At 39.1% G+C, this 17465-nt stretch overlaps 1 protein-coding gene across 19 annotated transcripts in view; it reads right to left on the bottom strand.

Moving 5' to 3' along the window:
• The window catches only part of TENM3 (teneurin transmembrane protein 3), a 2732592-nt gene that overhangs the window by 1008077 nt on the left and 1707050 nt on the right, over positions 1-17465 (bottom strand). The gene's annotated exons all lie outside the window — the stretch shown is intronic.

Below are 17465 nucleotides of genomic sequence, written 5' to 3'. Positions count from 1 at the left end.
GGATGTGTAGGGCATAGGACATGGTACCGGGGAGGGGGTGGCATGCCATCCTCCCAGCACTTCCATGTGTTCAGCAACCTGGAAGCTCAGCAAACACACCTCCTCCTCCTGTTCAGCAACCGAAAAGCACATCTCCTTGTCTAAGACTTTGTATAGAGCTTGATCTCCAGCCCTGACCCTGCATCTCCTGGAGGTTGGTAGGCGGGGCTGAAAATCCCAACCCTGAAATCCTATAACTGCTTGGTCTTTCTGGTCACCAGCTCCATCTGAGTCTAGCTGGGGGTGCCCAGTCTAAGTCTTTCATGAGCATAAACTTAGATGTTACAAAGGGGGCTCTAGTGGCTCACGCCTGTAATCACAGCACTTTGGGAGGCTGAAGTGGGTGGATAACGTGAGGTCAGGAGTTCAAGACCAACCTGGCCAACATGGGGAAACTCCATCTCTACTAAAAATACAAAAATTAGCTGGGCATGGTGGTGCATGCCTGTAATCCCAGCTACTCAGGAGGCTGAGGCAGGAGAACTGCTTGAACCCTGGAGGTGGAGGTTGCAGTGAGCCAAGATCACGCCATTGCACTCTAGCCTGGGTGACAGAGTAAGACTCCATCTCAAAAAAATAAAATAAAATAAAATAAAATAAAATAAAATAAAATAAAATAAAATAATAAAATAAATTAAATAAAGGGGGCTCTTTATAAATAACAGAAGACACTCCTATCACTCAGAAAATTCTAAGGACTTTAGAAGCTCTGTGACAAGAACTGGGGCAAAGAACAAATGTATATCATATTAATCGCCGTCTTAGTGCAGTGGCTAGCATGTCAGTTTCATATTTCACATTATACCATACCACCTAGCCAGTATCCCAACAGCGTTCAGGCCTTACCTCTACACCTAAACACCAAAATTAGCAATGGTTGGAGTTTGCCGGAAATGGAGCTGGTGGCTTTAACTGTGCTACATGCTATGCAGGTATGGGATAGTCAAAATTAAAATATAGGGCCAGGCACAGTGGCTCATGCCTGTAATCTTAACACTTTGGAAAGCTGAGACGGAGGGATTGCTTGAGGCCAACAGCTTGAGACCAGCCTGGGCAACATAGTGAAACCTCCTTTCTACAAAAAGTTAAAAAATTAGCTAAGCATGGTGCTGTGTGCCTGTAGTATAGTCCTAACAACTTTGGCAGCTGAGGCAGGAAGATCGCTCGAGCGATTCCAGGCTTCAGAGAGCTCTGATTATACTACTGCACTCCAGCCTGGGCAACAGAGCGAGACCCTGTCTCTAAAAAAACAAAAAGAAAAATGAGAAGATGGGAGACACTTTCCGCACTGTACCTAGAAAGTACAGCGGTGGGCTACATTGTGTGGGTTTCCATCCTGGCTCCTCTGCTGACTGACTGTGTTTCCTCGGGCAAATTTCCCATTCAGAAAATTGGAGTATTAATGGGAACCTATTTCATCAGGTTGTTGCGAAGATTAAATAAGGAGCAGATGTAAAGTGCTTGGCATCTAGCAAGAGCTATTTAAGTGGTTACCTTGATCATGAGGAAGAAAATAAAAGATCTACCATTCATAACGTTCTGTTCTTAGTCCCCAGCAGAGTGCTAGGTACTTAATATATATTACTAGTCATAATCATCCAAGATCAGAGGCAAATAAGGGATGATGATAATCATCATCAGAGGGTGGTAAAGATTCAGATTTAGATCTAAGCAGCTCCCCAGTTAGTGCTTTCTTTAATTTAAGGGTGTTAACAGTGAAACCAAACTCCATAAAATATTTTACAGAGGTTTATTCTGAACCAATATGATGAGTGACCATGGCCCAGAAAAAACACAAACCCAAGAAGCCGTGGGTAAGTGATCTCGAAGTGGCTGGATTACAGTTTGGCTTTGTATATTATTATTATGATTTTTGACACAAGGTCTCACTCTGTGGAGTATAGTGGTGCAATCTCTGCTTACTGCAGCCTTGACCTCTGGGGATCAAGTTCCGCCTCAGTCTCCTGAGTTGTGCGGACTACAGGTGCCCACTACCACGCTTGGCTAAGTTTTATACATTTTAAGAAGGCAGGAGTTACAGGCAAAGACAAATCAACACATGGAAGGTATACGTTGGTTCGGCCCAAAAAGGCAGGACATCTTGAAACAGGGTTTATAGGTAATAGGTGGATTCAGAGAGTCTTTAATTTGCAATTGGTTAAAATAGTGAGGCTCGGTCTAAAATTTGGAATCAGCAGAAAGGAATGTTAAGGATTGATGGGCCGGGTGCAGTGGCTCACGCTTGTAATCTCAGCACTTTGGGAGGCAGAGGTGGGCAGATCACCTGAGGTCAGGAGTTTGAGACCAGTCTGGCCAACATGGTGAAACCTCATCTCTACTAAAAATATGAAAAAATTAGCTGGGCGTGGTGGCATGCACCTGTAATTCCAGCTACTCAGGAGGCTGAGCAGGGGAATTGCTTGAACCAGGGAGGTGGAGGTTGCAGTAAGCTGAGATGGCGCCATTGCCCTCCAGCCTGGGTGACAGAGTGAGACTCCGTCTCAAAAAAAAAAAAAAGATGGATGTAGCAAGATGATGATGGCCTGCAGGTAAAACTCAGCCCTTGCCTGCCATGGCCTTAGGTCTTGTTTATCATTTGGTATCTTAATTGCCACAAAGAATCTGTTCTGTCAGTCTTATGATCTCTATTTTAATATTGATGCTGGTCTTATTGTGCCGAAAATTCAAACCAGAGGGGGTGGAACAAGGCGTGTCCGGCCTCCCTTCCAGTCATGGCTGGGAATTCAGTTATTAAGGTTTTTCTTAAAACCTTGATGAAGAAGGCATCTGCCAGGCAGTGAGGTGCTTAGGGTTTTATTTTTAGTTTACAAAGGGGACATGAGAGAGTGCCACAGGGCAAAGATCATTCTTACTTGTTCCAACATTCCTTAATACCTAGAGAGCCCTTTCTGGTCAGATGAAAGGAGAGTTATCCCTGTGTGCTTTTGTTATGTCTTATGGTTGTCACAAGGTTCTGTTGGGGCTCAGCAAGCTCTACCCCCAAACACTGACACTTTGACATGCTGAGAGGCCGCAGAACCTTCTTCAGGATCAAGATCCCTGACCATTGCCTTGTCCCCCACCAAGTGCTGGGAGCGACTCCCTGTGGAATTTTCCTATCTGACCATGAAAGCTACTTTCCAGAAAAAAAAAAAAAAAAAGATTGTCTTAAACACTCTCCCTAGTTCCCTAGAGATCTCATCAAATAACCAGGAAAGATCAACCACCAGAGAAGAGACTGGCAGTCCTCACCTCGCCCACACAGACTTTGCTTCTGTTCTTCTGAGGGCAACTCCAAGAGATTGCCTGGGGGACTTCATCTGCATCTTGGTTTCTGTGCGGCTCCACCCCTCACCCCTCACCCCTCATCCCTCACCTTCTTTAGTGTCTGCCTCCCACCTCGTGGGTCCACCCGTTTCTCCACTATGAAGAGAGTATTTAGGTATCAACCATCTGGCCCCCCTCTGAGCTCATATTTTGTATGACTCCCGTGCACATGTATGTGCATGAATACATTTTGTGTGTCTTATCTCCTATGAATCTGCCTTTTGCTAGATTTTCAGTGAACCTTCAGAGGGTGAAGGGGATGTTTTCCTTCGGCCTTTACAGGACAATGCCTTTTTGGTACCACATAACGGTACAAAGAGTGTCACATTTGCGTAGGTAACTGTTTGAAGTCTGTAAGTCCCAAAGTTAATAATTACTATCAGATTGTTTTTTCCCTTAGACAGGATTTTTCTGAGAATTCAACTGGTGTAGCATTTTCCTCCTTATGCTTCTGATGGTTTGGCTTGCGTATGGAATCACAGAAATGATGTGATAAGATCAGATATAATTTTTTCCTTATAGCCCAGCGTCACTTCATATCTTTCATGGCATTAGCTTATATTCAGGCATTGTTTCATTTATATGCGGTGATATTTAAGTCACGCTTGTTAAGGCAAATTGTTGCTCCACTCCCACATTAAGACACTGTGAGACTATTCCGCTTTACTTAGAAACAAAAAGTGTGTGTGTGTGTGTGTGTGTGTGTGTGTGTGTGTGTGACAAGACAGAAAAAGAGAGAGATACAGGATGAGTATCCCTTATCTGAAATACTTGCGAACTACAGGTGTGTCGGATTTCATTTTTCAGTGGCAGGGGTTGGGGGGAGGCAGATTTTGGAATATTTGCATTATACTCACTAGCTAAGCATCTCAAATCTGAAAATTAGGAATTTGAAATGCTCCAGTGACCACTTCCTTTGAGCTTTATATTGGTGCTCAGAAAGTTTCAGATTTTGAAGCATTTTGGATTTTGGATTTTCGGAATAGGGATCCTCAACGTGTATATGCACATACATATTAATTATGGTAATATGTGTCAATTCAAGGCCAAATCTGAACCACACTTTTTAGGGATGCCACAGTTGGCTTGCCTCTCTTGGGTCCTGAGCCAATGGGAGGCAAGCTCAGAAGAGCATGAGGAGACAGTCTGAAAGTAGCTGTGGCTTTCTGGGGCAGGCAGGGCTTCGCTCCGACCACGGGCCTGAACACAGAAATACCATTCCACCCTTCCTGATTTCATTTATTAAGCTTTCTAAGATGCCTCCTGTAGCCTCAGATAAACAAATCTGTATGTTATCATCTATCTATGCATCTACTTATTCTTGTTCTCCTGCCTGGTCGCCTACCATTCAAAGTATCATCTCCCGGCTCCAACTTCACACATGTGCCTTCATTCACTATTCAGCTCAGAACTCACTCTCCCCTTAAGCCTTTTCTAAATCCTCTTAGCTCTTGTCACTCAGCACTTAGGCACACCCTTCCTGCACTCCCATACTCATTTTATGCTTTGTCATGAAGAGTTAGGAATACTCTTAGTTGTATTTTTCTTAAATCACTTCAGAAGTGTATGTCATTTCTCCAGCCACATTTTACGTTTCTAAAAGCCAGGTGATAGATTTTAAGTCTGTCTTAAAATAACTTATCTCTCACTCCTTAGGTCCCATTATGTTACTCCTTTTACACTCAACAGTAAGTGTTCGTTGAATAAACTTAAAAATGGTGAGGGGGCAATAGAGTAGAGAGTATATATATCTTCTGAATCATGAATTATCACATGGGATGATTGTCCCTTGGTTTGAAATAATATAGTCCTCATGAGAAATGGGCAGAAAGCGTTTATCTGAAATGAGAAAAAGGAAATTCTCCCGTGAAAACATTTTTTTTGAGAGATTAAAAATTCAAATGAATTTGATGCTTGGGAATTCACAGGGGAGAATAATTTGAAAGGACAAAACACAGTTGGAAAGGCTAGAATAACTATAAATAAAAACACAACAGAGAGAAAATCAAACCTGAAAACTATTCACCAATCTCACTTGTGAATATAAAATGGAGAAACTATAAATAAAATTCTAGGAAATTAAATCCAATAATATATTTTTAAAAATTATCATTAAGTATGTTTTATTGTAGGAATACAGACAATATAAATTAAGATATTTTATTAATATAGCATATCGAGGAGAGCAGAGATAAAATCACATGTTCATTTTCATAGATACTGAAAAACTCTTTGGTAGAACTTGTCACTCATATGCGATTCAAATAAAAACAAAAATTCGACAAACATAAAGAAGAAATATTGCTTAAATAACAAAGGGCATTTGTCAGAAAACAATTCATTTAGTGGTTAAAAAAAAAAAAAAACAAATGACTCATTTCCATTTAGAGTAAAGAATAAGACAAGAATGTCATTATAGCAGCTATTTTTCTTTGTTGTTTTGGATGTCCTAGCCAGAGCAATAGAATAAGAAAAGTAAATTTGAAGTGCAAATGTTGAAACATAGTACGTAAAATCACACTTCAGAAAATGCTACAAGTTTATACTTAAAGAGTCATGTGGCTTTGGGAGGCCAAGGCTGGAGGACTGCTTGAAGCCAGGAGTTCAAGACCTGCCTGGGCAACATAGTGAGACCTGCGTCTCTTCAAAAAGTAAAAAATTTAGCTGAGAATAGTGGTGCTCACTTATAATCCTAGCGACTCTGGAGGCTGAGGCTTGAGGGGCATCACTTGAGCTCAGGAGGTCAAGGCTGTAGCAGTGAGCTATGACTGTGCCACTGCACTCTCGACTGGACAACAGAGGGAGGCCCTGTCTCTAAAAAATTCCAAACCACACCAAACAACAACAAAACAGGCAAGATAAAGCTACATATTTTTGGTTCAGAAAATTCAATATTTCTTTCCAATTAATATAAAAATTAAATGCAATTCTGATAAAACTTTCATGGAACTTTTAGGATGGGAATAAAGAGAAAATGATTCTGAAACACATCTAGAAGAGGAGCTACGTGCTAATAGCCTTGAAAAGAAAAAATAATGGGAACATTTGGGGAGAAATTTTTCGAGCAGATTTGACAATGAATTTTACATACACACAGAAAATAGAAAGGTGAGGTATTGTCACCAGAACTGGCAGAGTACAGAAGAAAACAAAGCAGTCAGAGGAGAAAGATACAGAGACAGGCACCTGGCATAGGGTTAAGAATATATATACACCCAATGCAGGAGCACCCAGATTCATAAAGCAAGTCCTTAGAGACCTACAAAGAGACTTAGACTCCCACGTAATAATAATGGGAGATTTTAACACCCCACTGTCAACATTAGACAGATCAATGAGACAGAAACTTAGCAAGGATATCCAGGAATTGAATTCAGCTTTGCACCAAGCAGACCTAACAGACATCTACAGAACTCTCCACCCCAAATCAACAGAATATACATTCTTCTCAGCACCACATCGCACTTATTCCAAAATTGACCACATTGTTGGAAGTAAAGGACTCCTCAGCAAATGTAAAAGAACAGAAATTATAACAAACTGTCTCTCAGACCACAGTGCAATCAAACTAGAACTCAGGATTAAGAAACTCACTCAAAACCGCTCAACTACATGGAAACTGAACAACCTGCTCCTGAATGACTACTGGGTACATAACGAAATGAAGGCAGAAATAAAGATGTTCTTTGAAACCAATGAGAAAAAAGACACAACATACCAGAATCTCTGAGACACATTTAAAGCAGTGTGTTGAGGGAAATTTATAGCACTAAACGCCCACAAGAAAAAGCAGGAAAGATCTAAAATTGACACCCTAACATCACAATTAAAAGAACTACAGAAGCAAGAGCAAACACATTCAAAAGCTAGCAGAAGGCAAGAAATAACTAAGATCAGAGAAGAACTGAAGGAGATACAGACACAAAAAAACCTTCAAAGAATCAATGAATCCAGGAGCTGGTTTTTTGAAAAGATCAACACAATTGATAGACTGCTAGCAAGACTAATAAAGAAGAAAAGAGAGACGAATCAAATAAATGCAATAAAAATGATAAAGGGGATATCACCACCGATCCCACAGCAATACGAACTACCAACAGAGAATACTATAAACAACTCTATCAAATAAACTAGAAAATCTAGAAGAAATGGATAAATTCCTTGACACATACACCTTCCCAAGACTAAACCAGGAAGAAGCTGAATCCCTGAATAGACCAATAACAGGCTCTGAAATTGAGGCAATCATTAATAGCCTACCAACCAGAAAAAGTCCAGGGCCAGACAGATTCACAGCCAAATTCTACCAGAGGTACAAGGAGGAACTGGTACCATTCCTTCTGAAACTATTCCGATCAACAGAAAAAGAGGGAATCCTCCCTAACTCATTTTATGAGGCCAGCATCATCCTGATACCAAAGCCTGGGAGAGACACAACAAAAAGAGAATTTTAGACCAATATCCCTGATGAACATCGATGCAAAAATCCTCAATAAAATACTGGCAAACCGAATCCAGCAGCACATCAAAAAGCTTATCCACCATGATCAAGTGGGCTTCATCCCTAGGATGCAAGGCTGGTTGAATATACGCAAATCAGTAAATGTAATCCAGCATATAAACAGAAGCAAAGACAAAAACCACATGGTTATCTCAATAGATGCAGAAAAGGCCTTTGACAAAATTCAACAGCCCTTCTTGCTAAAAACTCTCAATAAATTAGGTATTGATGGGACGTATCTCAAAATAATAAGAGCTATCTATGACAAACCCACAGCCAATATCATACAGAATAGGCAAAAACTGGAAGCAGTTCCTTTGAAAACTGGCACAAGACAGGGATGCCTTATCTCACAACTCCTATTCAACATAGTGTTGGAAGTTCCGGCCAGGGCAATCAGACACGAGAAAGAAATAAAGGGTACTCAATTAGGAAAAGAGGAAGTCAAATTGTCCCTGTTTGCAGATGACATGATTGTATATTTAGAAAACCCCATTGTGTCAGCCCCAAATCTCTTTAAGCTGATAAGCAACTTCAGCAAAGTCTCAGGATACATAATCAATGTGCAAAAATCACAAGCATTCTTATACACCAATAACAGACAAACAGAGAGCCAAATCATGAGTGAAGTCCCATTCACAATTGCTTCAAAGAGAATAAAACACCTAGGAATCCAACTTACAAGGGGTGTGAAGGAACTCTTCAAGGAGAACTACAAACCACTGCTCAACGAAATGAAAGAGGACACAAACAAATGGAAGAACATTCCATGCTCATGGATAGGAAGAATCAATGTTGTGAAAATGGCCATACTGCCCAAGGTAATTTATAGATTCAATGCCATCCTCATTAAGCTACCAATGACTTTCTTTAGAGAGTTGGAAAAAACTACTTTAAAGTTCATATTGAACCAAAAAAGAGCCCGCATTGCCAAGTCAATCCTAAGCCAAAAGTACAAAGCTGGAGGCATCATGCTACCTGACTTCAAACTATACTACAAGGCTACAGTAACCAAAACAGCATGGTACTGGTACCAAAACAGAGATATAGACCAATGGAACAGAACAGAGCCCTCAGAAATAATACCACACATCTACGACCATCTGATCTTTGACAAACCTGACAAAAAGAAGAAATGGGGAAAGGATTCCCTATTTAATAAATGGTGCTGGGAAAACTGGCTAGCCATATGTAGAAAGCTGAAACTGGATCCCTTCCTTACACCTTATACAGAAATTAATTCAAAAAGACTTAAATGTTAGACCTAAAAAACCCTAGAAGAAAACCTAGGCAATACCATTCAGGACATAGGCATGTGCAAGGACTTCATGTCTAAAACACCAAAAGCAAAGGCAACAAAAGCCAAAATTGACAAATGGGATCTAATTAAACTAAAGAGCTTCTGCACAGCAAAAGAAACTACCATCAGAGTGAACAGGCAACCTACAGAATGGGAGAAAATTTTTGCGATCTACTCATCTGACAAAGGGCTAATATCCAGAATCTACAAAGAACTCAAACAAATTTACAAGAAAAAAACAAACAACCCCATCAAAAAGTGGGTGAAGGATATGAACAGACACTTCTAAAAGAAGATATTTATGCAGCCAAGAGACACATGAAAAAATGCTCATCATCACTGGCCATCAGAGAAATGCAAATCATAACCACAATGAGATACCATCTCATACCAGTTAGAATGACGAGCATTAAAAAGTCAGGAAACAACAGGTGCTGGAGAGGATGTGGAGAAATAGGAACATTTTTACACTGCTGGTGGGACTGTAAACTAGTTCAACCATTGTGGAAGACAGTGTGGCAATTTCTCAAGGATCTAGAACTGGAAATACCATTTGACGCAGCCAACCCATTACCGGGGATATACCCAAAGGATTATAAATCATGCTGCTATAAAGACACATGCAAATGTATGTTCATTGCGGCACTATTTCCAATAGCAAAGACTTGGAACCAACCCAAATGTCCATCAGTGATAGACTGGATTAAGTAAATGTGGCACATATACACCATGGAATACTATGCAGCCATAAAAAGGATGAGTTCATGTCCTTTGTAGGGACATGGATGAAGCTGGAAATCATCATTCTCAGCAAACTGTTGCAAGGACAAGAAACCAAACACCGCATGTTCTCACTCACAGGTGGGAATTGAACAATGAGAACACTTGGACACAGGAAGGGGGACATCACACACTGGGGCCTGTCGTGGGGTGCGGGGAGTGGGAAGGAATAGCATTAGGAGATATACCTAATGTAAATGACGAGTTAATGGGTGCAGCACACCAACATGGCACACGTATACATATGTAACAAACCTGCACATTGTGTACATGTACCCTAGACCTTAAACTATAATAATAAAAAAAGAATATATTTTAAGTTAGACAGGCAGAACTCTTCCTCTCATGGTTTACCAAATTATATAAATAAGTATTGAAGATTTAAATGTATAATATAATAAAATCCAAAATTATAATATAAAATTGAAAATATATGCTAGGAACCAGAATTGATAGAAAAGAAAGGATAGAACTTTTTATTTAGAAGATACATCCCAGGGTGGTTTTGGACTGTGTCAGCTTGGTTAGGTTGGAAAATGAAACTATGTTTCCCAGAATTCCCCTCCTTATGTAGTTCTTGTTTAGAACTGGCTAACAGGAAACATTGATCAAGATTCGGAAGATGCCTGGGTTCATTCTTGGCCCACGTAGCAAAAGGAAAAATAAATAAATAATAAATAAAGTAAAAGAAAGAAGAAAAAAAGCTTTGGAAGATGAAAATGGAGCAGCAGCCTTTACCCACTAAAGGACATCATGGCTAGAGGCAGTGAAAACAGATGCCAAGGTGCTGGTAGATCAAGCGTGTCCTTCCTCTCCCCAGATGGCCCATCACCAGATACATAAACAAGGCCTCCATAGACCTGTTCACTACTCTCCTTTGTAGACTCACTCCAGTAGCTGGATATGCCTCACTTCAGGAGTGCTGGTTAATGACTTTTTTCAAATCCTCCAACTCCTCCTTTCAGACTCTTATTCCTTCTGCTTCTTCTGCAATGATATAAGACCTAATTCCTATTTCATAATTCCTCATTTCATAATATTCACAGTAGTTCCTCATCTCTATTTGAACTGATACACCCAATGAGGACATTCATCAACCTGAGGGCGAAATTCCAGTAAGGAACTCTTGGACAAACAAGAAAAGGTTCCAGGAGCAAAGGTACTTTTATTCAGAGAAATGGATGCTGCTGACATGAACTGCATTTCTTTTAGATATTTCTTTTTAGTGAGAATCCAGCTCAAAGCAAAGATTCTGACTATGCTTTCCTTCCCTTGCTAAGGATGTCTGAGCAGGGGAAGAAAGGATTTATTTCTCAATCAAGGCAAAACTGACTAATAAAGTGGGAGCAATGAAACATTAGGAGAAAGTGGCCATCCCATCATAAAGACACTGAGTCATGCCAGGGAAACATGGCGGGATCTGCTGCATGGCCTAAACACCAGAAAACCTTTTCATTTTTAATTAGATAAAAGGCTAGTAAGTTTTCCCGTTCTTCATCTCTGAAAGTTTATATAGATCAAAGAAGCGGATGCTTCTATAAATTGAATTCTTCCAATAAAGTTACCAACATTGTACATTTCTTACAATAAAAATACTAATACTAATACAAGTGTCTATGCATTAGTGAATCTTGATATAAACTAAGAATAAGAAAATATTTTTAAGTAGGAGTTGTGAAGAACACAGATAAAAGGCCATCCTTTTTCTGCTGCGGAGGTACTATGATTTTTTAGCTATGTTACATCAGGGATATAAATTGTAAGGATGTATTTTTTCATGGGTTTCTTATTAATTAAAATAAAAAAATAAAATTCAATTATCAGAATAGTGCCTGGCATATGAAAGTTTGGTATACATTGTTGAGCAAAATTTTTTTTCTCTCCCTCTGGTATGAATCCTGTGCAGACATGGATTGCTCTAGGAAGAGCTGAGTTACAGCATAAGTAACGGGTAGGTAAAAGCAAAGTTAACTGTATTTAATTATAAGCTAAGTCTCCTGTCTTAAACTGGCTGTATTTTAGAGTGTGACGATAATTTGCCAATGAGATTCTGTCTCAGCTACAACTAATCTTTGAGGAACTGTGGTATAATCAGACAGAACTTGGGTAAGGTGGAATGGGGCAACTGTCGTGATTTTCAAAAGTGGAAAGAAGCAGGGTTTCACATATTATAGACATAAATGTGACATATTTAACAATTTCTATGTGATATTCAAGTATATTCAGCAATTTTTAAGAAGTTGAATACATTAGTAATAGGAATCAGCATATGTTCACCCCAAATAATCATCGACCTACTAAGAGTATAAACTAATCCATTTTTAAAATCAAGAGAGCTGACAAAACCTTGCAAAATAATCTTGTTGACAATAGCAGGAACAAATGGAAAGTCATCCCACGTTCATGGATCAGAAGAATTAGCATTGTTAGAGTGACCATACTACCCAGAGCAATCTAGAGACTCAATGCAATCTCTATCAAATACAAATGACATTTTTCACAGAAATAGAAAAAAAATCCTAAAATTTGTAGGGAACAAAAAAAGAGTTGAACAGCCAAGGTAATCCTGAGCAAAAAGAATGAAGCTGGAGGCATCACGCTATCTGACTTCAAAATTTGTTATAATGCTATAGTAACCAAAACAGCATGGTATTGGTATAAAAACAGACACATAGACCAATGGAACAGAATAGAGAATCCAGAGATAAACCCACATACTTCTAGCCAACTCATCGTCGGCATACATGGGAACATACATGGGGAAATAACACCTTGTTTAATAATGCTAGGAAAACTGGATATCCATATGCAGAAGAATGAAAATAGCTACTTAAATCTCACCATATACAAAAATTAACTTAAGATGGATTAAAGACTTAAACATAAGACCCAAAACTATAAAACTACTAGAAGGAAGCATAGGTAAACACTCCTGGATATCGGCCTAGGCAAAGATTTTACGGCTAAGACTTCAAAAGCATAGACAAAAAAAAAACAAAAAACAAAAATAGACAAATGGGACTTAATTAAATTAAAAGACTTCTGCACAGCAAAGGAAATAATCAACAGAGTAAAGAGGCAACCTGTTGAATGGGACAAAATATTCACAAACTATTCATCCAAAAAGGGATTAATATATCCAGGCTGCACAAAAAAACTCAACAGCAGAAAGAAAACAAAACAAAACAAATAATCTCATTAGAAAGTGGGCAAGGGACTTGAATAGACATTTCTCAAAGGAAGATATAAAAATGACCAACAGGTACATGAAAAAATGCTTGATGTCATTAATCATCAGAGAAATGCAAATCAAAACCACAAAGAGATATCATTTTAATGCAGTAAGAATATCTATTATCAAAAAGACAAAAATAACAGATGCTGGCAAGGATGGATGCAGAGAAAAGGGAACTGTTATACACTGTTGGTGGGAATGTAAATGAGTACAGCCATTATGGAAAACCGTATGGAGATTCTCAAAAATCCAAAAATAGAACTACCACATGACTCAGCAATCACACTGCTAGGTATTTATCTAAAGCAAAGGAAATCAGTATTTCGAAGGGATTCTGGGATCTCTGTATTTATTGCAGAACTATTCACAATAGAAAAGATATGGAATCAACCTAAGTGTCCATCAATGGATGAATAAAGAAAATTGGTGTATATACATAGTAAAATACTATTCAGCCATAAAACAGAAGGAAATCTTGTCATTTACAGCAACGTGGATGGAATTAGAGGTTATAATGTTAAATGAAATAGGCCAGGCACAGAAACAGAAACATGGCCTCTTCTCACTGACATGAAGGACCTAAAAGGATTGATCTCATGGAAGCAGAAAGTTGAATGATAGATATCAGAAGTGGAAAAAGGTGTGTTGGGGAGGTGCATAAGAGAGGTTGGTTAATGGGTACACAAACATACAGTCAGAAAGAGGGACTAACATGTAATGTTCAATAGCAGAGTAAGTAACTATAGTTAACAACAAAGTATTTTGTATTTCAACATAGTCAGTAGAGAGGACTTAAAATACTCCCAACACGTAAAAATGATAAAAACACGAGTGATTGATATCCTAAGTACTCTAATTTGATAATGACATATCCTAAGCATATAACAAAATATTACATGTACCCCCATAAATATGTACAAATATTATGCATCAATAAAAATAATACATAAATAAATAATGCTGGTGACAACACGGAGGAAATGTAGGCTGGGTGACAAAATGATGAGGGTGAATTTTGTAAGCGTCCAAATGAAGACATTCTAAACCAGGATTTATTGGTGGTTCAGCATCTGCTTATGGAGAAGAATCCACAGCTTATTGTCAGACTGTGTCTTTACTTCTTCCTGCTTGATAATTTAATAACTCAGTAGAAAACATAATTGGTACACTTATTAAATTTCCCAATATTACTAAGTCAAATGAGGCAATTAATTCATCACGTGACAAATTCAGGAACCAACAATCCAAAAAGATATCAACCAGACGAGATTTTGCACTGTAACCAATAAAATGAATTCCAATGGGCGTATATATACATAATCCTCTGCGTAGATACAAGAAACTCAGCCCCAAACGAAAACTAGAACCACCATCTCCAAAGCAATTGAAATCAAACACAGAAATACCAACTGTGTCTATTAAGGCAGGGAAAATTCTTACTAAAAAGAATTTAATAAGGACTCTTATGGAGAAGAGACCAGAGGAGTGAGCTGATATCATACTTGGTATAGTCAGAATGTTGTGCCTGATGGGAGTGTAGTGTCAAGAGAAAGGAGAGTGACGGCCCTGTATGGGGGGAGTCAGGACTCTGCCCCGGCCTTTTTCTGCAGTTGACAATATTTAGTCCAGAGGAAGGATGAACTGATAAAGGGATTACGACTCAGCTGAAGGACCTGCAGATTTCTAGCACACAGTAGATGCCTACAAACACAGCCACCAGAGGTTCTCTGATAATCAAATTAACAAGTTATAGCTAAGTGGAGGCAGATTTGGGTTTAATTTTGAAAAAGAGGCTCAATGTCTATTTCTTCACGGGGAATACTGCAGAGGGCATTCACGCTCAGAGTTGGACAGGATACGTGCCAAAGGCCCCTTAAAATTGGACATTAAATTTGTCATTTAGTGTCATGGTTATTCAAAGTACTCTGAAAATTTAAAGAGGTAGGCAGTTATAAACACAACCTAATAGAATAAAAATAAAATCTGCTAGAAAACACACACACAAATTTTAAACACAACAGACCTCACCCTACTGATGTGTAGAAGCATTTGTTTCAGGGTCACAGTGAAGTAGAAATCACTAATTCAGTACTGGTGGTGTGGAGAGACCAGCAATTCAAAGTTAAGAGATAGGAGTTTTCATCTCAATATTCTAAAATCTTGTGACCAAAACACGAAGCAACTTAAATTTCTGGGGCTTCGCATAGAGCATTTACAGCATAAGTTTGGAGCAGATAGACTTTAAGGTACATTTCAACTCTCAGTTTTATAAATGATACACAGATAGGCCTGTCCTAAATGGTAGCTGAACTCCCTGACATCAACCGTAGCAAATACTGATCGGATTCTGCAATGTAGAAATGGGAGTGTATTCCACAAAGCAACAACTTTCGTGCTGCTATTGACCGTATCTCAAGAGTTCCATGACTGATTTTGGTCTCTACAAAGTAAAGAGAAAGAGGTAATTTTGAGTCTATCTGATACTGAAGCAAAAAAGGAAAAACTCCTTGGGTGAAGGAGTTTTTGAGGGAAGGCTGAGGAGCTGAGACTTAACCTGAAGAAGAAAAATCTGGATGAGTGGTTCGCAGCAATAATCAGTTACAGGAAATCATGTGGGCGCTGGTGAGCAGAGGTTTTCTGTGTCAGATGAGAGCCAAACAAGGGAAATGAACTCAGAGACTTAAGAGTAAAGTGGAGGTGTTTATATTTTTTTGGGGGGTGCCCTATGTCTCTAAATGTTTTTGAGAGAATGAACTATGTTAGCAGGGAAAGTTGACAAATCTCCTTATCTGAAAGTTGTAAGAAAAATTGCAGGGCATTCTCTGCCAGATTAAGTGTAGTTCTAGGTGACCTCATGATATTTTCCACTGTATTACCTATATAATAAGGTGAAAATTCAGATAACATATGAAATTCAAAATATGCCCATCTTGAAAAACAACCAAGGTCTGTAATATACCAGCTGATGATGACGTGATTTCATTTGGTTGTTCAAATATATTCTTGAAGATACTGTCTAGCCTTAGTACCTGAGAAGTGCTTTGCTCTCCTAAAACTCAGGGCTGAGTATATTTTTACTTTGGCTGACAAAACCAGGGATTATAGTGATAAAAGTCCTGTATTCCTTGATGAAGTTGAACTACTAGAAGTTGCTTCTGCATTTTAGTTGTTACAATACATTAACATTTTTTTAAAATCAAAGTATTAGCTCAGTCAGTATCCTTGCATATTTAGGAAAGGAGCTACAGTGCTATCACTTAATTTTTCCTAATAGCTCATATAGTTTAAAAATGATTTCTATTTTTAAAATTATTATTATTATCATTTTTTTTTTTTTTTGAGATGGAGTCTCACTCTGTGACCCAGGCTGGAGTGCAGTGGCCTGATCTCAGCTCACTGCAACCTCCATCTCCCGGGTTCAAGCAATTCTCCCGCCTCAGCCTCCCAAGTAGCTGGGATTACAGGCGCATGCCACCACACGCAGCTAATTTTTGTATTTTTAGTAGAGACGGGGTTTCACCATGTTGGCCAGGCTGTTCTCGAACTCCTGACCTCATGATCCACCTGCTTTGGCCTCCCAAACTGCTGGGATTACAGGCGTGAGCCACCACGCCCGGCCAAAATTATTATTTAGTACAGTCATATCATAGATTTTCTTTGCATAATACCTGTTATACAGTACGTGTTGTGCTATTTACATAATTAATCTGATCTTTAAAAAAATCTCAGCACCTAGATGCTTGGCTAGGTTTTCTTTCCTTAAAGAACACAGAGAAATTGTTTCCGAACGTTAGCTAGCCCAGATGTTTTGCATAGGAACAGGTTTTGACTAAGGTGAGTGTAGCATCTTTAGAATTTGAGAGAAGAGCTTGGTAAGCAATTCTTTCTGCTGTACACCAAAGCCTTGCTTCGCAAAATGTGGTCTGCGGGACTGGCAGCATCTGCATCACTGGGAACTTGTTAGATAGAAACGCAGAATCTCAAACTACTTAACCAGAATCTGCATTTAAAAAACACAGCCGGTTGATTTGTGTGTACACTGAAGTTTTAGAAGCATTATACTAAATAACTCTTGGGAACAGAGACGAGTTGGTTCCTAATCAAAGACAGGCAAAGATGCAGTTTGTCTGCTGGGCATCTCTGAGGACAAGGCAGAATTGTTTCAGTCAATCCAAATGAGAGATTGATACATTCCCATCATTGACATTGACCCCCTATAACAGCGAATCTCGCTTGGAGGCCTCTTGTGTACCTAGGCTACACCTTTACCAAGCTTGCTTTTT

The sequence above is a fragment of the Pan troglodytes genome, chromosome 3 (genome assembly GCF_028858775.2).
Source record: "Pan troglodytes isolate AG18354 chromosome 3, NHGRI_mPanTro3-v2.0_pri, whole genome shotgun sequence".
NCBI lineage: Eukaryota > Metazoa > Chordata > Mammalia > Primates > Hominidae > Pan > Pan troglodytes.
This window is presented reverse-complemented; position numbering and strand designations above follow the sequence as displayed.